We start from the raw sequence: 24,336 nt of genomic DNA, 5'->3' as shown, positions 1-24,336 counted from the left end.
TTTATCTCAGTAATCTGAACCTCCAGCCCAGAGGCTGGATAAGGCCAGTGAAGGTACCCCATCTGGTCTGCCTGGACATCCATCTGTCAAGAATGCTGTAATTGCATCCTGCATTACAGATCCTACATTGAATAGTGGGTTGGACCAGATGACCCCCAAAGTCGCTTTCAACTGTACAATTCAATGACCTCTCTGCCTCTGGCCCTGTTTGCCTGATCTGGTCCTTGATCACCTCTCAATGCCCACTTCTTCTGCCTCTAGCCCACTTGACCAGAATCAGACACTTGCTTCAGCCTGCCATAAAACAACCCCTCCCCTGGCATGACAGTAGGTCTATATAATTATTCCCATATTGCAGAGAGAGAGAGAGAAAGAGAGAGAGACAGAGAGAGAAGGAAGGAGGGAGGGAGGGAGATTGACAATATTGGCAAATGCATGGCAGAGTTAAAATTTGAATGAAGGTCTTTCTGGTTTACAGCTCCATCCCTTTTATGCAGTGTGACATTAGTGCTCCAATAAAATGGGGGTGGAAAAATAAGTAACCTATGAAGACTCTCTGATGTCCTTCTGCTGGCAGGCAAAGATTGCTTTATTTTATAAGGATTTAACCTGCAAATGGGTCTGGTGGGTTAGGTGCTGCTTTTAATAATACTTTTTTTTGGTATGTGTGTGTGTGGGGGGGTAAGCATTATGTTTTTATTGCATTTTAATATATTGTTTTAATCCATTTTAATTGGTTTTGTAAGCCATTTTGAATGCCAATTTTTGGTAGAAAGGCAGGGTACAAATAAAATAAATAAATAAATGCAAAAAAGGGCAACTAAAATGCTCAAGAGACTGAAGCATAACCCCTATGCTGGAAGGTAACAACAGCTGAGCTTGTTTAGCTTGGAAAAAAGGAGGCTAAGAGGAGACCTGGTAGAGGTGTACAAAATTATGCATGGTGTGGAGAATGTGGATACCAGGTCTCCCAAAATACTAGAACCCGGGGTCATCCCATGAACCTGATTGGTGGGAGATTCATCACAGATAAAAGGAAATACTTCTTCACACAGCACATAGTTAAACTATAGAATGGCCACCAATTTGGTTGGCTTTAAAATGGGGTGGTGGATAAATTCTTGGAGAAGGCTATCAGTGGCTACTACTCCTAATGTCTATTTGCTACCTCCAGCAGTAAGCCTATATACACTAGTTGCTGGGGAACATAGGTGGGAAGGTGCTGTTGCACTGTGTCCTGCTTTGTTGGGCCTTGGCCGACAGCCGGTTGGCCACTGTGTGAACAGAGTGCTGGACTAGATGGAACCTTAGTCTGATCCAGCATGGCTCTTCTTATGTTCTTATGTAAATAAAGTAAGTTATTTGGGAGTGGGTGGGTTTGAAATAATTTCTCCTGCTTTAGAAAACATTCACACTTGCAACGCAGAGAATCCGCCTTAGCAGCTGGTCTTGTGAACTCTGTTTATTCTCTGTTCTTTTTTCACTCAAGAAAAGGGTGAAATGCTACATCATAAAGATGGACTTGGATGTATGAGTCCATATGGACCAAGGGGAGAAAAAGAGAGAGGAGCTCCAGTCCAAACCTTTCAAGTTAGGCGAGCTTATCTAAAATGTATAAACTTTGGAAGTCATGGTCTCCTACTTCACCGTCCTTTGTTTATGGCTCTGACCTGCACTTCTTCACCACTTCAAACAAAAGGCAGAAACTCTGTGTTTTCTCTTCCTGGATTTTGTTATTTTAGGTTGCTGGTGTGACACCGAGACGGTCTCAGATTGCTCTTATCTACCTCGGTTCAGAGGGATGTTAAACGTCAGACCTCACAGGGCCCACGCACCCGAGGAGCTGTTCTTCTGGCCCTGACATACCTCACAAGATATAAACAAATCTGATGGGGGCTAAAAGCTAATAAAAATAAAGAAGACATTAAAGGCTAAGTGATTGCTTGCAGAGTCCAAATTCAGTGAGGAGACATAATTTACTTACCGAGCTAAAGAGTGCAATAGAAGATGAGGAAACGAAACTTTCCTTTAAGACAGAAGTTCTGAATTGATGTCTGTCAGGACCATTGCGGACCAGGCTAAAGAGAGGCAGTGTGATGTAGTGGTTAGGATGTTGAACTGGGACTTGGGAGACCTGGGCTTGAGTCTCCACTCAGCCATGAAGCACTATGGGTTATTTTGGGCCAGTCAATGATTGTCAGCCTAACCTACTTCATAGGGTTATTGTGAGGATGAAATGGAGAAGATAAGAATCATGTATGTTGGCTTGGGATCCTTGGAGGAAAGATGTGTAATAAATGTAACAAACAAACAAATTTGGTTTATTTTATTTTATTTATTTATTTATTTATTTATTACATTTATATACCGCCCCATAGCTCTCTGGGCAGTTTACAAAAGTTAAAAGCAGTGAACATTAAAAAGTATACAAAATTTAAAACCATCAAAAACATAAACATTATAAAATCAACAGTATCCATTTAAAAACAACAGTTCTGGGGTCCCTTAAAAAACAAACAAACTTAGCGTTGTTAAATGCTGTTAAATCCCTGGGAGAAGAAAAAAGTCTTGACGTGGTGCCGAAAAGGTAACAATGTTGGAGTCCTCAAACGTCTTCTGAATACAGAATCTTAGCCTCTTCATTTGCACATTTTTTAGAGTATACCTAAGTTTTGTTTAAGTGTAAATGTAAAAATGAAAAAGTGTGATAAACTCACACAAACGTTTGTATCATATATGCAGGTGCTTCCATTGGGAATCTAGGATAGGTTGAGGTTCCCTTTTGAAGATATACTTTTTGCTAACTCTGGATTCATTCTTTTGTAATGAGTGAAGAACCCCTATGAGTAGGGGTGGATTAATTTGTCAGCTTTCCTTTCTCCAGCATTCAATTTGTTTTTAAAGCTCAACAGCTGGGATTGTTTAGCTTGGAAAAAAGGAGGCTAAAGTGAGACATCATAGAGGTGTACAAAATTATGCATGGTGTAGAGAATGTGGATAGGGAGACATTTTTCTCCCTCTTCCATAATACTAGAAGCTGGGGTCATCCCATGAATTTATTTATTTATTTATTTATTACATTTTTATACCGCTCAATAGCTGAAGCTCTCTGGGCGGTTCACAAAAAGATGAAGATAATTGGTGGGAGATTCAGGACAGATAAAAGGAAGTATATCTTCATAGAGCACATAGCTAAACTATGGACTTCGCTAGCACAAGATGTAGTGATGGCCACCAATCTGGATGGCTTTACAAGGGGGTTGGATAAATTCCTGGAGGAGAAGATTATCAATGGCTACTAGTCCTGATAGCTATGTGCTGCCTCCAGTATCCAAGGCAGTAAGCCTGTATGCATCAGTTGCTGGGGAATATGCATGGGAGGATGCTGTTGTACCCGTGTGGGTTCCTGGTTGACAGCTGTGTGGCCACTGTGTGAACAGAGTGCTGGACTAGATGGGCCAGCATGGCTCTTCTTATGTTCTTGTCCTTCCAATCCCTTTTATGAAGATTTGTGTGAATTTTGGTAAATTCTTATTAAAAACCCAATCTAGATGAATTTCTCACCCATCTACGCTGGCCAGTTTAATAGGCACAGCTCTTTCCAGCATGGACAGGATGATAATGTGATCTCGACCTGCAGGGCTGGCATCAAGGGTAAGCATGGCTGAGCATTTGCCCAGGGCCCACTCTACAGCGGGGGCCCACCGACAAGAGCCCCCTAGAGTTGCTCACTCACATCACAATTGCAACCTGCTAGTTCATCTGCCTCTCTCTGGTGGTGAGAGGGAGGAGCAGCAGATGCCACTGCCTACTTGCTGTCTTGTTTTTTTCACTGTCACGCAAGTGGTAGCAATGACAAGAAAGAAGCTGAGGAGCAATAGGAGCTGGTAGCAATGGTGGTGAGCAGGTGGACTCACTGAGGGAGGGGCCCCATTGAGGGTGTCTTGCCCAAGGCTCCTCAGAATCCTGGTGCCGGCACTGTGTACTTGCCTGCCCTATATTAGGAGCCTGCCCCAAAGAAAGAGACAGATGGCAAACCGAACCCAGTCTCATAAACATGGTCAAATACATTGAGATTCAAAACCAGACTTCTAAGTGCAAAGAACTCCAAGCCCTCTACCTGGATGCAAAACTTTGTCAGTTTCACTTACCCTACATTGAAACTTTTAAAATCTCAAGTTCTTTCTATCCCATTCATGAAATTTGTGAATGTTGGCAAGCTCTGATAAACAACACCCCCACCCCCAAACTGGACAGAAAACTAGGTCACCCATCTCAAATGCACTACCAAAAAGACAGACACTGCTATTTGCCCTTTTGTTTCATGACTCTCAGATACACCCCCTTTCTAACTAAGACTGTGTCCACCATGCAGCAGACTGATGTGGGAATGAAACAGTAAGATGTTCAGGTGGTACAATGTAGTGTGCCAGCAGAATACAGGTGTGTGTTTGTGAGGAGTCCCACTTTGGAATGCTCCCCAATATAAAACCAAAGTTCTGTGGCAGGGACGGCCCAATTTGGGTTTGTGAGCTGAGTTTTCCTCTGAACTCAGTGACCCTTTTTGTGCAATTCCTCCCACATGTGCTGCTACTTGCATAAATTCCACAGGATTCTAATCACATGAAGGATGAAGAACCTCATTGGGCCAATATGTACCACGGGTGAGCTAAAACAATGCAGTTTGCTTCAGCCTACCCATAGTAAACATTACATATTGTGCAAGTGATGGGTCCCAGAAGTGCACAGGCACGATACAATGCTCCCCGATGCCTTCTTTCTCCCCCTCAGATTAAAAACAACACCCCCTCTCTCCCTTTGAAAGAAGGAGAACTCCTTGCAGTTTGTTATTCTCCTCCAATAAGGTACTGGGATGGTGCTCCATCTGAACAATTGACTCAGCAGCACCCCAGCGGCCTTCTGGGAGACATGAATGGCTAGATAGCCACCTGAGTGCATGTTCTCTCCTCCTCCTCCTCCTTCTTCTCCTCCTCCTCCTCCTCCTCCTCTCTCTCTCTCTCTCTCTCTCTCTCTCTCTGTGGGTTGGGGAGAAAGACGAATTATAAGGTAAGCAGCCCTGAAAACAGTTCAGGGTATTCCCCCCCCACCTGCTGGAAAAAAATAGCTGAAATGGCCACCTTGCCTCTCTGCCCTGTAGAGGCTGTAAAACCTGAGAGGGGGACATTTTGGGTCAATGTTACTCTTATGTACCCATATTTTCTCTGGTTGTTACAAGTCATCTAGCATGAAAATAGTTTATTTTTCTGGAAGTGGAAGGATACACATTTCCTTAATCACAAAACTTTCTTAGAGGAGGTTTTGTTCTGTCAGCGTCTAAATCCCGCTATTTGGCACAGCAAGAAATTTATTACACAGTTACTGATTTCTGACTCAGGTCCCCCCTCCCGCACCCTCCCCCCACCCAAAGCACCCAGCTTTGCTGTTCAGTTCTGCGTCTTCAGATTCATTACAAGCCTCACAGAGCTGAGTAGAAAATCAGCAGGGCCCACCTTCACATCATGTCAGATAGTAAAGCTTAGTCATGCAGCTTAAAATAAAGTAAGCAAAGGGCAGATGGCAAAGAGCACAAAATGTGGTTTATTTAATCTGCCTTGTGTTTGCAAGGAAGCAATTGTCTTTGAGGCTCCCGAAAACAGAGTGTTACCAGAAGACAAATAATCAAGCTTCCTTTTCCAGGACACATATGACACTGTTTGTCTAGCCTCAGCAGCAGGCGCTTGAAGTTAATGTACGGCTTTCAATAAATTTTAAATTCACCATATGTACACGCAACGGTACCTTAGCATTACCTTGCTAAGAACTGGGAAGTAGAATAGGATCTTGACTTTGGGGACCATTTGACCCATGGAGACAGCGCTCTTTGCTTGAGCAGAGGAGTACATGTTGGGAGCTGTGCATGCCATCCTCTCCTGATAGGTCTGAGCCTCTACAAAGCAGACCTTTAGGGCCAAAGTAGACATCTGAATAGGGATGGGGGAGAAATTCGTTCACATTTTCATTGAACTGCAATGCGCTCTATGTGGAGCTGCCCTTAAAGCTGCTCCAGAAGCTGGAGCTAGTGCAGAATGCAACAGTTTGTTGCTGAGAGCTACCCCTTTTCAGCATGCAATTCCATTGGCTGCCTATTCATTACCAGGACAGGTTTAAGGTTCTAGTACTAATGTACAAAGCCCTAAACAACTTAGGACCAGGATACCTGAGAGAGCACCTTCTTCCCTATCAACCAGCCTGATCCCTGAGGTCATCTGATGGCATGCTCCTGGTGGTTCCACATGGACCTAAGGTCTGATTGGAATTGACTAGGAGAAGAGCCTTCAATGTAGTGGCCCCCTTCCTATAGAATTCCCTACATTTGGAAGTCAGGCAGGTACCAATGTTATATTCCTTCTGGCACCTCCTGAAAATGTTGTTCCAGGAAGCTTTCCCTGAATGACCGGACATGGCTTTATCTGAACTTTGTTATTTTAAAAATGTAATTTTTAATGTGCTTTACTTTGTTTTTATTCTTTTACTCTATTTGTTCACCACTCCAAAATCATTGGACGGTACATAACTATTGCAAATAAATAAATAAATAAATAAATAAATAAAATGGACTTCTTGAACTTTGCATTTTCAAGCCACTATGTGAACCAAAACTTAGTTATCCTTAGAAACGGGCACTTCTCCAACTTTTGCAGCAGATTTCTCCAATTAAAAATGTGTACAAACCTGTGTGTATTAGGGTGTATAAAATGCATTATATTAGGCAACATTGTTTCCAGAACAGCATATGTTAGGAAAAATGCACACCAAATGCATGAATTAGGAGAAATGTGCACAATAATGTTTATGGATTTTCATGCTAATCTTGTTTTGTTTTTTGATTTTTTTAATTACCAAAGTTCAAAATGCACTGAACTTAAGAGTGGAAAAATGAGAAACTGAGGCCATAGCTAGACGTGGCTCTATCCTGGGGTGATCCCCGGGATCATCCCTGTATGTCCACATGATGCACAGGGGATCCCAAGATCAGAGAGGGATGATCCCTCCCTTGCCCCGGGATCTCACCCTCCCCTTTAGCCCCAGTTTTTCCGCAGTCTTGGGCTGACTGTGGAACATGTGGCCGGGCGCCGCAGGTTGACGCAACTCCACATGATTCCTTGCAAGGAGCCGGGAGCTGTGCCCATCGGGGGTAAGGTAGGGGGAGTGGGGAAAGTAATTTAAATTTTTTAAAAATACTCACCGTTTGCGCATGAGCATTCGTACGCTGCTGCCCCTTTAAGTTTAAAAAAATGGCGGGTGCAACGCCTCTCCTTCTGAGGTCATCGCGCGTCACATGTAAACAGAGGAGGGATCTCGCGATAAACGCATTGCGAGATCTTTCCTCCTCTGTTGCGGGATAACTGGAAGATCTAGCTAAGGCCTGAGAGAAACCAAAATGAACAGGTTTGTTCAGCCCTATGTTTTTTGGAGCAACTGTGTCCATGTTAAACATCTATTCACTCCAATCACATATAAAGTGGGAGAGGGGGCTTTCTACTATTTATACAGGCAGGCCTACCCAGTTGCCTTTTTTAATGGTGTGCTGCTTTTAATGATGCACTTGTTTTAAACATTTGAATTAGTTGTATGTATTTTATGGTATTTTTATTAGTGTTGTACCCCGCCTCAATCCAGAGGGAGAGGCAGATAACTATTATTATTATTATTATTATTATTATTATTATTATTATTATTATTATTATGTGAGGGAGAGAGAAGCATCCCCTTTCCCCCTCCATACCTCTCTCTGCTCCTTAGATTAAGCACTTTGCTCATTTCTGGTACTGTGCTTAAGGGCAGTGAATTACAGCAAGGTCAGGCAGGAAGGGAGCCTGTATTACCCTCCCCTTCACCAGCAGTTGTTACTGCTGCCTCCACAATATCTCCTGTCATGTTTCTTCGTGGGTCTGGTCAACTTCTCACCTCCTCCTTGACCTGCTGAAGGGCAAAAATGAAACCTCACTTGCTCCACCACATAAGGAAAAGAAAAGTGAGCAAAGGGACCAGGAAAGATCATGGTAAACAATGCAGCAATGGCAACCTCTTTATCTGCATATCGTCAAATTCAGAGGTGGAATTTGGGGGCTGCAACTTGACAACTCTAATGAGATGGTGTCTTGCAAAGGTGTCACCATCGGGTTGAAGCCAGAGTTAGTTCACTTAGTTCCCACTGAGATGAATGGGATAAGCTAGTAATGACCAAATCCCAGTGATTTCAATAAAAAATGAGTGCAACAAGCTCACAATGCCAGTAAATCTCATTGAGTCCAGTGGAGGTTGCTCCCAGGAAATGGGCATAAAGATTGCATCCTTATTGCATCCAACCCTTTTTGCATTTTAAACCCACCCACCCCAATTAACCAAAATAGCCCATATTTAAGCATGTTGAATGTTGAAAAAGTGACTTTTTCCTTCGAGTTTGTTGTTATCAACCACTTTGGTTCTATTTGGTGTGTGAATTAAAAGCGAGGGAAATCCCACAAGTGAAATTTCAGAAATTTCAGCTGGTCCACACTGCTATGGCCAGACTGTTGATAGGGGCTGGTTACAGAAAGCACATGACTCCCTTGTTATAACAGATTCACTAGCTCCTGGTCTGCTTCAAAATGCTGGTTGTGACGTATAAGGCCCTCTTTGGCTTGGTACCAGGCTGCCTGAAAAATTGCCTTCTCACATATGAGCCTGCCCGGTTTCTAAGATCTTCTGGAGAGGACCTTCTTTTGAGACCACCATCTTCAGAGGCACATTTGGTGGCAACTCTAGAGAGGGCCTTTTTGGTGACTGCTCCCAGGCTAGGTTTGCTTCCTCTTTGATGTCCTTCCACCATCAGGCAAAGAACACTTTATTTAAGATGGCCGCTAACCTGAAAGTGGGTCTGGTAGGTTGGGTTCTGGTATAAATAATATGTTTTTTTTCTGTAATTGTTATGTTTTTATTGCATTAACATATTGTTTTAATCAGTGTTAATTGGTTCTGTTAGCCATCTTGAGTGCCATTTTTGGGTAGAAAAATAAATAAATAAATAAATAAATAAATGGGATCTGGAAAAAAAAATGTCCTGGTGCTCCATTATATCCCCTCCGCCCACCATTTTCCATTCTGCTGCCTCCCTCCCCAACAGTCAGTCACCATTTTGTGCCCCCTTCACTGGGCTGTTTTTGGTCTCCCCCCTCCTTAGGTTTCTTTTAAAAATGTACTGCTAGAAACCTTGGGATTCCCCCAAGGTTTCTCATACCTCCCTCTTGTGTATGGGTGGTGCTGTTGTAGCCTACATAAGCAACAACACTCACAGCTTGAACATCAGAAAGAGAGGAAACGATGATAGCTTCTAAAAATAATTATAGCAATGAAAACAATATGAAAATACAACAGTACTGATCATAAGATAATTCTTTAAAAATCATAAAGCAGCAGCATAACCCCTTCCCCCAAATGCAACACAGCAGCAATGGCAGTAATAAAACCAGTCATCCTTGCATTGAAATGGATTCTAAATGAATTCTAAATATAATTGAGCTGCTTTATCCAATCCTTAAGCACACACTGACAAAAATGGAACAAGGAAAATGGATCTAACATCAGGAAGGTAGATTTAGGCTGAACGTTATGAAAAGCTCTGTTGCTAAAAGGGCAGTTCAGCAATGGAATCAGCTGCCTCAAAAGGCTGTGAATATCTTTCAGGCATATTTTGGAGATACTTTTGGTCTTAGAACCAGAGGACAAGAAGACCCATTGAGTTTGTTCTCAGTTCCACTCTATGATTCTGCAGTAGTAGTAGTAGTATGAGTAGTAGTAGTAGTAGTAGTAGTAGTGTATTTTACTAAATTGGTCCATTGCATGATAAACTTCATATATAAAAACACCCAATGGACCAATTCAGTCTGTATTTTGGTTGTGTTAGGCCATAGCTAGACGTTTATCCCTGGATCATCCAGGGGTCAAACCTTTTCATCTAGGTGACACACAAGGGATCCAGTGCTCAGGCAGGGGCGAACCCTGGATGATCCCAGGATAAACCTTAGGTCTAGCTGTGGCCTAAGTCTTCCAGTGTTATGTAGAAGGGGCATCCATCTTGGAACTCTAGCATTACATAGGGATTGGTGATGCAGGTAGAGCTGAAACAAAATTCTGACAAATGTCAATAATATTCAAACCAATGTCCAAGTTTGACTGTGAAATCAGACATTCAAAATGCAAAATTTGACACAAAAGGCACCCAGCTTAATCTGCTAAATAGATTTTGTGCTAAATGGTGTTGCAAGTCAGCTGTTGAACAACATTCACAGAGGAATAGTTTGAAGATTTTTTAAAAGGCAAATTCATTTCATCTCTAGGGGAAAACAACGTATATGGTGGCCATCTCTCTCTCTCTCTCTCTCTCTCTCTCTCTCTCTCTCTCTCTCTCTCTCTCTCTCTCTCTGTGTGTGTGTGTGTGTGTGTGTGTGTGTGTGTGTGTGTCTCAGTAGGCACCTCATGCTCATCACTGGCTTGCCTGCCTTCTCTCATGAAACTCATTAACTCTTATTTCCCCCTATTTTCTCCTATTCCTCTGACATTGGATCCACCAGGGTTCTTGGTACACACCCCTTCCCTCCTCCAACACAAGACAATGAGATCTATTTGGTTTCATGGAATAAAGAAGTGGTACAAGTCAACAACATCAAGGTGGGCACAAAAACTATTGAGTTGAATATATATGGGGTGCTTTCCTTCTTTATATCTTTTTTTTTCAAGTAAAAAAAAAACTTTGCACCTTTAGCCGCTAAAAGATAAAATGCATCTTTTAAAACAGCCATCAGGAGACAAGATTACATTAACCTTTTGGATAACCGGAAGCATATTAATCTCACCCCCTGCAGACTTTGTTGCCTTTCTCCCCCTTCCTCCTTAAATTCGGGAACATCCGTTAGCAAAGCAGCATCTGATTAGCAAAAGTATTTAGTAAGCTAATGTTCACTGTCCACAGCAGGAGGCTCACACAGCTTGGCTGATGAGGAATGAACTGCCTGAAGCGAGCTTTTAATGGCAACTAATTTCCCATATTTGATACTCAGCTCAGCCAACTCATATGTAGTTCAACCGTGACAAGACAATCACAGTTAGTTTTGAAAATCCTTTAATCTGGGATGCAAAACAGTATGCTCAGGGCTATAATGAACTTCTAAGATTATGTGCTGGCTATTTCGTTTTGGCTAGACGAGGTTCAGGCATTCACAGGGTTCCTCCTTCCCCTTTGACATGGCACTGGTAAAGAGGACCTGCTAACAAACTGTACCCACTACCCAGGTCAAGAAAGGTCAAAGAAAAGGGCTCCTTTTAAAACAACCCAAAGGAGATGGCAATAAACAGCAATATAACACGACCCGTGCCTTTTAAATCTATCGATCTTGTAATTTGTAAATGTGCTTAAAACAGCTACCATGTATTATATACTACAGTAGCTTCATCTTTGACAAATCCCATTACTCTATCTCATTACACAGTGAATTATTAAATAGAACACTTAACCTAATTAGATATGATTGTCATGAAACATGAAGGCATCCTTAGACAACTCATTCCTATTTGTTGTTTCCAGGACTGCTATTTCTCTGTAATGTTTTCCTCCTCCTTTTCCTGTTTTCCTCACCATTTTCCCTTCCACAGATCCATCCTATAAATTGATACTTTTATTTTCTGTGATTCAAGACATTTTGAAAATGTATGGAAGAGACAAGAATAAAGGAATGCAACTTGGACTTTTATTCTTTAAAGCTAAACAGGCTTTTGTAAATGCAATAACCATTTAGATAAATGGAAGATGCAAAATGCATGTCACGGTATTGCTGCAAGCCTATATCCCTGACCTGACCTAAGGCTCATTAAACTTAATGCAGAATTACTTCTGGGTAGAGATGTATAGGATTGTACTGGAAGTAGGGTGACCATATGAAAAGGAGGACAAGGCTCCTGTATCTTTAACAGTTGCATAGAAAAGGGAATTTCAGCAGGTGTCATTTGTATATATGGAGAACCTGATGACATTCCCTCTTCATCACAACAGTTAAAGCTGCAGGAGCTATACTAGAGTGACCAGATTTAAAAGAGGGCAGGGCACCTGCAGCTTTAACTGTTGTGATGGAGAGGAAATTTCACCAGGTTCTCTATATATACAAATGACACCTGCTGAAATTCCCTTTTCAATACAATTGTTAAAGATACAGGAGCCCTGTCCTCCTTTTCATATGGTCACCCTAACTGGAAGTGTCTGAAATTGGGTAAATATCAACATCACTTGTTCACATTGATAAAGTCAGATTGAATTTGTGAATGGCCGGAAACTAAGAAAAGCATCAGTGAATATCCTTAGGATCCTAAATAATTTTTCAAATGTTCATGTCTGAAACATTTGGAAATATATGGAAGTTTCACTCACAAAATCCTCTGAGATGGTTAGCATTCACATGTTGACAATTGAGACATCCAGTACAATACAAATATGACTCTTTGGTGTATATTTGAATGTGCACACATGAGAAAGGCGTGTGTAATTCTCTAATTTGAGATTTTATGTATCTCCCCTGTGCATAATGCACACACTGAATAAGGATAACCTCCCAGTTGAATATTTTACCATCTCCTCGAGCACTGTAGATCTTCTTCCACATGCATGGCTTAAATAGGATATAATTAGAAATATTTTTTTATGTGTGTGTCTTAGCCTTGCTTACCATTTTTCAGTTTGAAGAGAGCCGTACCGCTCTATTTATGCCTCAGTAATGATAAAAGCCTTAGACTGTCTTATAAATCACTTGAAAATGCATGTCTGAGAGGTAGTGCGGTGTACGGCTAACATAACCCAGAGCCTCTATGCTGTCAAGACCTCACTGGTGGGCTGTTCCTAACCCCGGTGATTGAAGCATGCATCTGGGAAGCCCAATGAGATAATTACTGGCTATCCCTTTCAGGGAATTATCAGATCTACAAAGCTGGGCTGGTAGGTTTCACTCGACCCTTGAGAAATACGATGACCTCATCTGCGGCTGATTTATGGGAATAGCTTTTGCTGTATATCATAACCTGCACTTTCTAAATTACCAAGAGATACTTCACATACCTGCTTCAGTTCAATCTGCCTATCAGAGGACCATTTACCAGAATAACCTTAGACATAAAAATAGCTTCTTTCTTGCAGCCAAGCAAGGATAATCAAGTAAATATTGTTACTTTAATGAGGCAACTTCCCTTAAATTACATGCTTTCCATGACTTGCTATGAATTCTCTCTCTCTTTTCCCTTCTTCTTTCCAAAAGTATGTTTTGCACTAGAATTAGTGATGGAAGAACCTCCACCCTAGCCTGTTCGATCCATAGTTGTACTCAGGAAAATGAGCTATTTTCCAAACAATGATTTAATCAGGAAATCATTCCATTTATTCCAAACCTATTTATGAGGGCATAGAGCCCAATCCCTCCCCCATCCTGTTGTGTGGCTCCAACCACCCCTCTCACTTTCGTATTTGTGCTGGCAGCAGCTGTGAGAGGTGGCACAGCATTCTCACTCTTTCCGTACCTCTTCAGTACTTGGAGTGCTACTTCCTCAGTGACCCAGGTGCCAGTAGCCTTGGGAAATATAGGGCTCATCTACATCTACATCTACATCTACATCAAGCAGGATATTCTACGATAAAAGTGGAATGAAAATGGTATATAAAAGGCAGGAGCCACATTACTGCTTTATAGCAGTATTGAAGTGCACTGCAGGATCTACACTACTGCTTTATAGGCTGTTTCTATACCTGCCTTTTGTCCCAGGGTCATCTCAGTGCATCCAAATGACACACAGGGGATCCCGGGAGCAGGCAAAGATGATCCCTTCATTTTCCTGGGATAATCCTTAGGTGTAGAAAGGGCCATGGTGGTACTGAAGTGCACGGACAACTGTTGAGGCCCATGACACACCTACACCATCTAAACTATGAAAGTGGTATGAACATGGTATATGGTATGCGTCATGGGCCCCAACAGTTGTCAGTGCACTTCAATTGAAACAACTGGGCATATTTAACCTGGAGAAGAGAAGATTGAGGGGAGACATGATAGCACTCTTTGAATACCTGAAAGGTTGTCACACAGAGGAGGGCCAGGATCTCTTCTCGATCATCCCAGAGTGCAGGACACGGAATAATGGAATCAAGTTCCAGGAAGTCAGATTCCGGCTGGACATCAGGAAAAACTTCCTGACTGTTAGAGCAGTACGACAATGGGACCACTTACCTAGGGAGGTCGTGGGCTCTCCCACACTAGAGGCATTCAAGAGGCAGCTGGACAACCATCTGTCAGATATGCTTTAAGGTGGATTCCTGAATTGAACAGGGGGTTGGACTCGATGGCCTTATACGCCCCTTCCAACTCTACTATTCTATGATTCTATGAATTTGGAGAACCTCATCAGATTTGTGTTTTGTTGATTCACACATCCCTAGTAGAGACTAGAAGAGGAACTTATTTTCCCCACAAGTTAATAAAATCCCCTCCCAATTCTGCCACCAATGAACAGAGTGGCAAATTAGGGGTGCTGGCTGAAGTCATTCTAATCCAAGGCAGGATCTACACTACTGCTTTAAAACGGTTTATAACAGTAGTGACAACTGTTGGAGCTCAGGACACACTCCAGATACAGGTTTCAAACCATTTTCAAAATGTCATATCCTGCTTGGTGTAGATCTGGCCCAAATATTCAGAAGCATGTCATCAAGTAAACAGTAATCACATGTAGAGAAATTATGATGGAGATGCATGTGGAACCAGCCCTAAGTCACAAACATGCATGTCTTAACCAATCCCAGGTGAGAGGACATTACATCTGGAATCCTGAGAATACCTATTAAGTTCCATTGAAATCGATGGGACTTACTTCTGAGCACTAGTAGACACGATTCAAATTATGCTACAAAGTCCATGAATATCCTTTATATTCACCTGCTGTTGTGAAGTGCCAGGGAAGGTTTCACTCAGAGCCTGTGTTTCTCAAATAATTAAACACCTATTAGTACAATAACAATACCCCAGTAGTCTTTCCATGGCTCTTTGCAATTTCCTATTATATATATATATATATATATATATATATATATATATATATATATATATATATGCCCATCCATGCTAGAATATTTCTGAGAAGAGAACTTTGATTTACACTGGAAAAGGTGAAGAGGGGTGTGTGTGTGTGTGTGTGTGTGTGTGCATTCAGGATGGGGGGAGTCTAATTGTGCCCCTTGCCCAACCTAATTTACATAACTCAGATTGATGAGATGGGAAGGAAAATGTTTACAATGCAAGAAGATAGGAATTTGGGGATTTGAGCAGGAAGCACATCGAAATGAGCTGTCTGAGGTAATTATAAAACGCATACTTCATATGTTTTCATTAGATATTCCTATTATACTACACAAGGCAATGGAGTTTGATTAAACTACCTTCCAGTGTAGAGATGTTGGCGCAAATTACCAAGGAACCAGTTCATTATGTTTTAAAAACTCAGCAGGCTTTCCAAAAAAAATGTGAGTTTACTCTCCAGGTACATTTGGGTTAATAAATTGGACTCCGATAAAAATTACCAAAGTGGGGAGTGGGAAATGGAAGAGGATTAAAGTTGCTGTTAGTTTATACTACCGCCCTTCTTCATAGCTCACAGCAATGACACCTTAATGATAGGAAGTCAACCTGGAAGGAAATTATAGCAGAGGGTAAATTCTCCCTTGAGCTATAGAGCTAGTTAAAGCAGTTTACAAGAAGTTCCTGGGCCTAACATCCTCCTGAGAGATTCTCTTTTATAGAAGACCATCTTATTTTCATTTTATATTTTTGTTGCTGCTGAATTATCATAGACACTCAGGCCTTACCTAGCCTGGGCTTTATCCTGGGGCGAACCCCGGGATCATCTCTGTGCATCCACATGACACGCAAGGGATCCCGGGATCATCCCTCCCTTGCCCCGGGATAGAGCCCTCCCCTTTGGGCCCACTTTTTCCATGGTCCTGGGCTGAGCCTGAGACCGTGGAACATGTGACCCGTTGCCGCGGTTTGACCCGGCTCCGTGCAATTCCGTGCTGCGCCCATCGGGGGTAGGGTGGGGGGAGTAGGAAAAGTAATTAAAATGAAAAACCCCTATGTTTAGCGCACGAGCGTTCATGCGCTCCTTCCTCTTTAAAAAACATGGCGGGCGTGATGCCTCTCCTGAGATCGTCGCTCCTCACGTGTAAACAGAGGAGGGATCTCGCATTAATCACGACGCGAGATCTTCCCTACTCCATTGCAGACTATGAGGTAGGTCTAGCTAAGGCCACCATCTTACAGACTTATTCAAGCAAAGAAGGCTGTTCCTTTCTCCAAAGATGGTTTATTTAACTGAGAATGTATGGATCCCATTCTGGCCAGGCTGTGCCAAGGCCAGGCTGTGCTAGGCTAGTCACAAGTAACAGTTTGCAGATTCAGCAGGTCCAAATTACAAGTAGATATAGGCCTTTCAGGATCTGGGTAAGACCTTAACAGGAGTTCCCAAACAAGGAAGAGGCTGATCCAATAGAGTTCAGAGCTAAACTGTGACCTGATGGATCTGCAGCTCACAGGTGGGAAGTTTGGAGTATGAACATTCTCAGTTCAGAACATCTGGGCTAATTATGAGCCTTTTGCAACAGATTCCGGAGCACAACTCAACTCTGGAATTGTGTTGTAATGACTTATGCTATTGCCCATTTAACACTACTACATCCACTTGTGCTCCTATCCTATTAATCTATTGATATCTGAATTAGAGACCCAAGATTACATCTTCCAGATTATAAAGGTAAACAACAACTCCTGAGATGAAGTAATGCGACTTCTCTCCCTGCTAATCTTTACTTGATTCATTTCACCACATTTTGTTTTGATGTTAGAAAACTGATGTGCAATATATCCTCCTTTATAAACTGGTCAGCAAGGAGCTGATTAAAATATTCATCAAGGTTTAATATTAAGTTGCTGGAAAAAAGAGACCAGGGCCTGATCTACACCTTGTGTAAAGTCATTATGAATGTGGAATAAAACGCATGAAATAAGGCTATGGCCTGATCTACACCAAGCAGGATATTGCAGTCTGAAAGCGGTATGAAATAATAATAATAATAATAATAATAATAATAATAATAATAATAATAATAATAATTTTATTTGTTACCCGCCTCTCCCTCTGGATTGAGGTGGGGTATAACACAAATGCAATAAAATACATATAATTGCTTAAAACATTTAAAACTAATACATTATTAAAAGCAGCACAGTATTAAAAGTCATCTTAAAATTCAACTGGGTAGGCCTGCCAGAAGGGATCAGCGGTATATAAGAGGCAGGAGCCACACTACTGCTTTATAGCGGTACTGAAGTGCACTGACAACTGTTGGAGCCCATTGACACATATTATATACCACTTTCATAGTGCTATATCCTGCTTGGTGTGGCTCTTGCCTTTTATATATTGCTTTCATAATGTTATATCCTGCTTGATGTAGATTAGGCCTATGAAAGGGATATGTGGTTTGTGCCCAACAGTTATCAGTGCTCTTCAGTATTGCTATAAAGCAGTAGTGTAGATTTGTCTACACCAGCCATTTATTCCAGAATAATATTGAAGTCATCCCTACCGGGCCACATGACACACACCACCTCCCATGGTGATCATGGGTCCTCCCCTCAGTTTTCCCAGAATATTGCTCACTGCTTTTGTCAAAGTTTTTTTTTTGGGCGATCTTGGTACAATTTCGAAGTCCGCGGCTGGTGTGCCCTCCTTCGCAAAGCTGTTGCTGTTCAGTGCGAGTTCCTGGCTCAGTGAACAGCCCACCCACTGTCAGGGTTGTGTGCAGGCATTTCGGAGGTGTGTGGGAGTGGAGGCAGCCGCCATTTTTACCACATATTTTGGATGTGTATCGGCATGTTGTGGCGGCGAGAGTGTGCATTTTTAACACTTATCTCTGCATAGCACCACACATTTGATGGACTCCCTATCCACCCCTGTGTAGCTGTGCATTTGCTTCCATGCGCATCTCTGATTAGTCATAAAAAACCTCCATCCCTGAAGCTGCATAACCTGCCTATCCCCGCCCACTTCTCCCGACCCATATGTGGAAGCGCTGTCATGGGTCACATGTCCCCCCACAATGGCACTCCTGAAAATGCAGCAAACTTCACTCATGTGTGCCCTGTGAGTGCCGATCCTGGAAGCGGGAAAACTCACAACCACCCCTCCTCCCTTGCGAAAGGGCTGTAAGTGTAGATTAGGCCTAAGTCCCAAGATGTAGATATAGTTTTATTCCTCAAAATATTCCCATGAACTAACTGCAACACTGACCCCTTCTAGTAGCTGGCAGGCGAGATTGCAATATGTCCAGCAGAACTCCCCTCCTCATGTGGGGATGGACCCGGAGTCATCTCCCCTGAGGACCCAGGCTCCCCTTCAGCCTCCCCTGATATGGATGTTTCCATGGCATCATCCATCTCTGGGACCTTGAACTCTTCAGAGGAGAAGGATTCTTCCAGCTGGGGCATGGCAGAATTGTCTTTTCTTCACTTTCCATTGGACTGCTTCCTAAATGCATGTTGATTGATTGATAACTGCAATAGAGACAGACATTTCGTATCACCTAAACATGAAGGTTTCCAACAGAATCCATTCACACATTCAACTGTTCACAAGTCATCAAGCGATGAGAAATCAAGTGATGTACATGTGTGTGTGTGTGAACCATCCTATACTCTTACAATTTTAACACACAGGTCAAATCTGTTCCTCCCTTCCCCTTACTGATCCATTGCATCTAAAGGCCATTTCACACATGTCAGTTTCCTGAAATATGAGGAGGCCCACCAGGAAGTGAATGTGCCTATTGGTAATATGGGAAGCCTGTACCAGTGTGTCTGTTCATCTGCTCAGACAGCAATACCTATGTTGGGAGGAGGGAACAAGGAGGCCTTAAGGAGAAATGTTCATTACAACAAAAACCACTGTTAAAGCTCACCTTGTGGTAACTTGACCTCATTAAAAGTAAGCATGACAAATAAACCTTTTGCACATGTAACTGTGTATGGAATTGCTGTGCAATGGGATATAGGAGATAATCCCCATTGTAACTTCTTGTAGCAACAACCCTTCGCCTGCTTTGTATATTTGGAGGATTAATTTCATGTCTGTATTTTTTCTGCTGAACATCATAAGAAAGTCTCTCTGCAAAATACAGCAACAACCCATAAACCACAGAAAGAAAAGAAGAAGAAAAAAGAACAAAGGAGAAAACAAACCCAGTTTTTCCTGCCACCAGGAAAAAAAAAAAAAACCCTGCTAAAAGCAGTAAGTTTGCTGACAGATGGTAGAATCAGTTGAAAATCGTGCACCATATTTACCAAGTCGAACCCATTTAGTAAGCCAGAAAAGTGTTATCTAATTCTTTCCCCTGTGTGTGTGTATGTTTTGGAATAAACAGATGCCTAATGAGGAATGTGTCGAGAATTATTTTAGAAGAACCTGAAATCATCCCAGTTCAGATACCGTCCTTGATACTTTTTAAAAAAGATGACTAACAAAATGGACATACTTTTGGGAATAACGAAGTTTGTCTATAATGGGAAGAGGACAGAAAAAGCCATTAACACATCATGTACACGGGTGCAGAACACAGCAACCCTTTCATTGGATTCCCTATTCTGTTTATTCAACACCCGACGAATGTGGCGAAGGAAAGGGCAAATACTCTCGAAGTGCTCACAAACCTGAGAGTCACACGACGAACACACAGGATTCATATGTGTTTTGCAGTTGGTATCACACAATCATTGGGAGCTTGATGAAGCATATGCTTGCTTGCACCCTGGCTGAGAAACAGGGACTGAGCGTATGGAGATAGATTTCTCAACCCTTTGGGAGATAAACATTAGGCATAAATGCTTGCGATCGGAGAGTTTAAAGCTCACCAAAAATTTCCAACCGATTGACCTTTGCTTCCACTTTAGCACCACTTGCTCAGGAGCAAACAAAAACTGCAGCAGTATGAACATCTATGCAGTTTCTGAGCTTTCAAGATCATAAAACTGCCTTAGACCCATTTGTTATTAAAGTTAAGCAATCTGACTGCCATTTAGTATTAGTTCAGGCCAATTAGAACCAGGGCATTTTGGGTGCAGTCCTATGCATGTTTTTTCTCTTTTGAAATGTGCGTAGGATTGCGCCCTTCACCTCCTTTTGTGAAGATTCCCAGTTTTATTTCGATTTTATTATTTATTCACTTATTACATTTATACAGCACCTTTCGGCCAAGAAGCTCACATAGTTATTCCCCTCCTCTATTTTTATCTTCACAACAATCCTCTGAGGTAGGTCAGGCTGAGAGATAGTGACTGGCTCAAGGTCACCCAGTGAGTTTCATCGTTGAGTGGGGAATAGAACCCAGATCTCCCAAGTGTCAGGCCAACACTCTAACCACTTCACCACATTTAGGTGGTCTAGGAGTTTGTTCTTTCAAAATATTTGATTTTTCAGAGCTTTCTTAGGCCGTTGCTAGATGAGGGTTTAGCCCGGGCTGAAACCTGAGCTCACCCCTGTGCATGCAGATGACACACAGGGGATCCTGGGGTCAGGCTGGGCTAAACCCTTGACCTGGGATAACTGGATCTACTTGTGGAAAGTCTAGCTGGTTCCATGGCTTTTCCCGGCTATGTGGCTTACTCACGAGTAGCCGGGAGAAGCTGCACTGTACCCATCGGGCCGGGGGCGAGGGAATCATGGGGGGGGGAAGAGATGGGGGCCAGGGAGGGAAGAGCGGACCTGGCAGGAGAGATGGGGGGAGAGCGGAGCCAGGGTGGGGAGATCGCGGCTGGGGTGGTGGTGGAGGGGGCATCGGACATGGTGAGCGAGCAAGCAAGGGAACGAGCGAGTGGGCGAGGAGCCGGGATAAACTGTGGTGCCTGGCCACACGTTCCACAGTCTCGGGCTCAGCCCAAGACCATGGAAAAACCAGGTCTAAAGGGGAGGACGAGATCCTGGGGCAAGGGAGGGATCATCTGAATGCACAGGGATGATCCTGGGGATCACCCTGGGATTTTGCCCCATCTAGCTATGGCCTCTGTCTCTCTCTCAAATCAACCTTGCCCATCAGAAAAAAGCTGCTAAATACTGCTAAAATACAATTTAAAAACAACAGTAATGCAGAAAAATAACATAACAAAACAGAGGGGGCAGAAGAATGCACAGGAACACCAGAAGAGCCCTGCTGGATCAGACCGAGGGTCCATCTAGTCCAGCGTTCTGTTCACACATCCATCCCAAAGTAAGGTATCCAATCCATTGTGAGTCCATGACAGTATGCATTTTAATTCAGATCCTAGACCTTATTGGGGTTCTGGCTTGGAATTGTAGGATTTTTCTACTTAAATTTGCATCATATTGTACCCTAAGTGTACTAGTACTGAGGACTATGTTGTCCTAAACTGTAGTGTGAAATCCAATGCGAAAAAGAAACTCAGGAGGGCACATATGCTCCACAAAGCCTGCCCTTCTTGCTCCTATTTGAACACCTATTAAAAGCAAACACATTTTAACTCCTTCTAGGAAGCCCCATGCTGAAGACCTCTTCCAACTCATAGGGAGGAAATGAGATGTGGGATGACAATGATTATCAGTGGCCTGCAATAATGTATTAGTTACAAAAGGCACACCTGCACCATGCGAGACACACTGACCGCAATCAAAGAATGCTGCCACCTTTTATCACTGCACAGATGTTTCAACTTAGCTTTGTGGTGAGGCAGCTAATAGGTCAAAGTTATTGCAAGTGATGTAAGGATAGATTGTAGAGGGTCACTTGCTCCATGACTCCGGGGCTATCAGAGGTTAGTACCTTCCAGGAGCAATAAATCCAGTGTTTCTTTTGATTAAAGGACAAGCTCTTTCCTCGTGCTGTTCTCCTCCCCCCCACCCCCCCAAGCTGTGCAGCTTTCAAATATAACAGATGGAAGAGGAATAAAGAGTGAAGCAAAATAAAAAATAGGCCTTACGTCCAATTTGGAAGATTAGTTTTCACTTACCCTCCCCCAAAACACCTCCATTTTGAGATCTTGGCCTATGCGCGTGCTTGGCTTTGGGGTTTGCTTTGTTGGTCCTAAGGGAGATAATAGCAGAAATCATATTATTACATGGTTCTCTTTGAGATCAGGCAGAGTGGATGGTTAGCAGTGGTTGATTTCATACGTTATTAAGACTGTGATGGATAGAAGTATGTATTCAGCAAAGTGAGTGCAAGCTGATGAATGAGGCACATTTTTGGTTGGTGGTGATGTTTTATGAGTGCTAGGTAATACTCTCAAGGCCCCATTCTCTGGCTGCAAAGGTGGAGAGTCAATTTCCTGATTTTTTGAAGTGGGCTGGTGAACTTCTGCAGACGTTTAGGTTGCTTTCATAAACATTCACAGCAGGGGCTTATCTTTTTTTTCACTCTACTTTTCTAAAAACTCGACCACAGCAAAGTGATGGCAGTGCTCCTGCAGCTTTAGAAGGCCATGTTGCTCCATGATGCCTCTGAGGAAGGATGCTGTACCATGACATCATGTCCTTCCTGGTGCATCGTTGGGGAAAAATATGCCTTCCTTCTCCCAGTGGGGCAGCCATGTGTCTCCACAACAATGCACCTAGAACAGCCTTACCCAATGCATCTAGAACAATCTTTCCCACATGTTTTGGACTACAATTCTCAGAATTCCCAACCATTGGCCATGCTGGTCAGGGCTGAGGTAAATGAATTCCAAATCATATGGAGAGTTCCAGATTAGGAAAAGATGATTGTGATGTAGCATCCTTCCTTGAGTGCATTGTTAGGCGACATGGGCCTGGAGAGTTGTACGACTGCTGCCACTTGCTGTGCTTTGCAACAAAATCAGTTTCAAAAGAGAAGGAGACAAAAATACAAGGTTATGTTGTATCCTACAAAGCCCTAAACAACTTGGGACCAGGATACCTAGCAAACCAACTTCCCTTATATTCACCCAGAGGACTACGATCCTCTGAGGAGGCCCTAATGGCCATTTCGAGACGAACGGAATGCCGCCATGAAGAACCTTGGCGGTGGGCCTTCTCTGTGGCAGCCCCCACCCTCTGGAGGACCCTCCCTTGGGAGGCAGAAAACATCTTTTAAAGGCCTCCTGAAGACACACCTTCTTACACAGGCTTTCCCTGGTCTTTAATGTAGCTGATTTTATATTGCCTTTTTATCTTTTTAATGTTTTAAATTCATACTTGTTGTATTTTATGTTTTTTAATTGTGCACTGCCCAGAGAACTTTGGCTGATGGGCAGTATAAAAATGTAATAAATAAATAAAAATACAGACAAACCCTCTGACCCCCACAGTCTTAAGGATTTCACCTGGTTGTGGGCGTCTTTGCCTCACCTTTTCATGCCCCCTCCCACAAATGTGCCAAAAATTCCATCCAGCACTTTTGCACAGCTCAACTTTCAATAGTGTTGCACACCTGTGTTCAATGCATTCAGTGTTCTTTTGTTTATAACCCTGTAGAATTCTATGGCTCTGCTACAAGTTGTGCTTCAGAATCCCTTTACTCTTATGTCTATGTCAGTCATAGTGGCTGACAACCCATTGGTCAACATGGGTTGACAAATAAAGCTGCAATTTGTTATTTTTATTTTTTCCTTAATGACTAACAATTCCGCTCCCCCACCTCCCCAATGCACACACAAAGAAAGAAGATCTTAAGGCCCACTGGTCCTTTTGGAAAAGCTTTCCTTACTACTTAGCCATTGCCAGGACCAGCCCTGCAATTAGGAATAGGGTAATGGCTGCCTCAAGTGTAGTGTTAGAGGTCAGAGCGGCCTGTGCCCCGTAGCAGGCCCAGCACCCCCTAAATATCCTGTTGCCCTTAAGTGTGGAGGAGAATATCATCCCATCATCAGAGTTGAAGTGGTGATTTAACTGCCAGCCTGGTCAGCTTCTTTATGTGGCATCGGGGGATGCCATCTTCACCTCAGACAGCAAAATAACTTGGGCTGTCTTAGGCCATTGCATTGCTACAGTCACAAGCAGCAGTTTATCTATGTGTGGGTGCCACCAATAGGTTCTGCTTTATTTGTTTCAGCAAGTGATGGTTTTAAAGAACGCATATAGTCCACATACATAACACTGAATATTTGTAATGTGCCTTCCCTGTGCCCCAAGGTAAGTTTGGGATTGGGAATTTAGGGCCAAGGAAAGAGGGAAGCGGTGGAAATGGCT

The sequence above is a fragment of the Elgaria multicarinata genome, chromosome 7 (assembly GCF_023053635.1).
Source record: "Elgaria multicarinata webbii isolate HBS135686 ecotype San Diego chromosome 7, rElgMul1.1.pri, whole genome shotgun sequence".
Taxonomy (NCBI): Eukaryota; Metazoa; Chordata; class Lepidosauria; order Squamata; family Anguidae; genus Elgaria; species Elgaria multicarinata.
Note: the sequence above shows the minus strand (reverse complement) of the source record.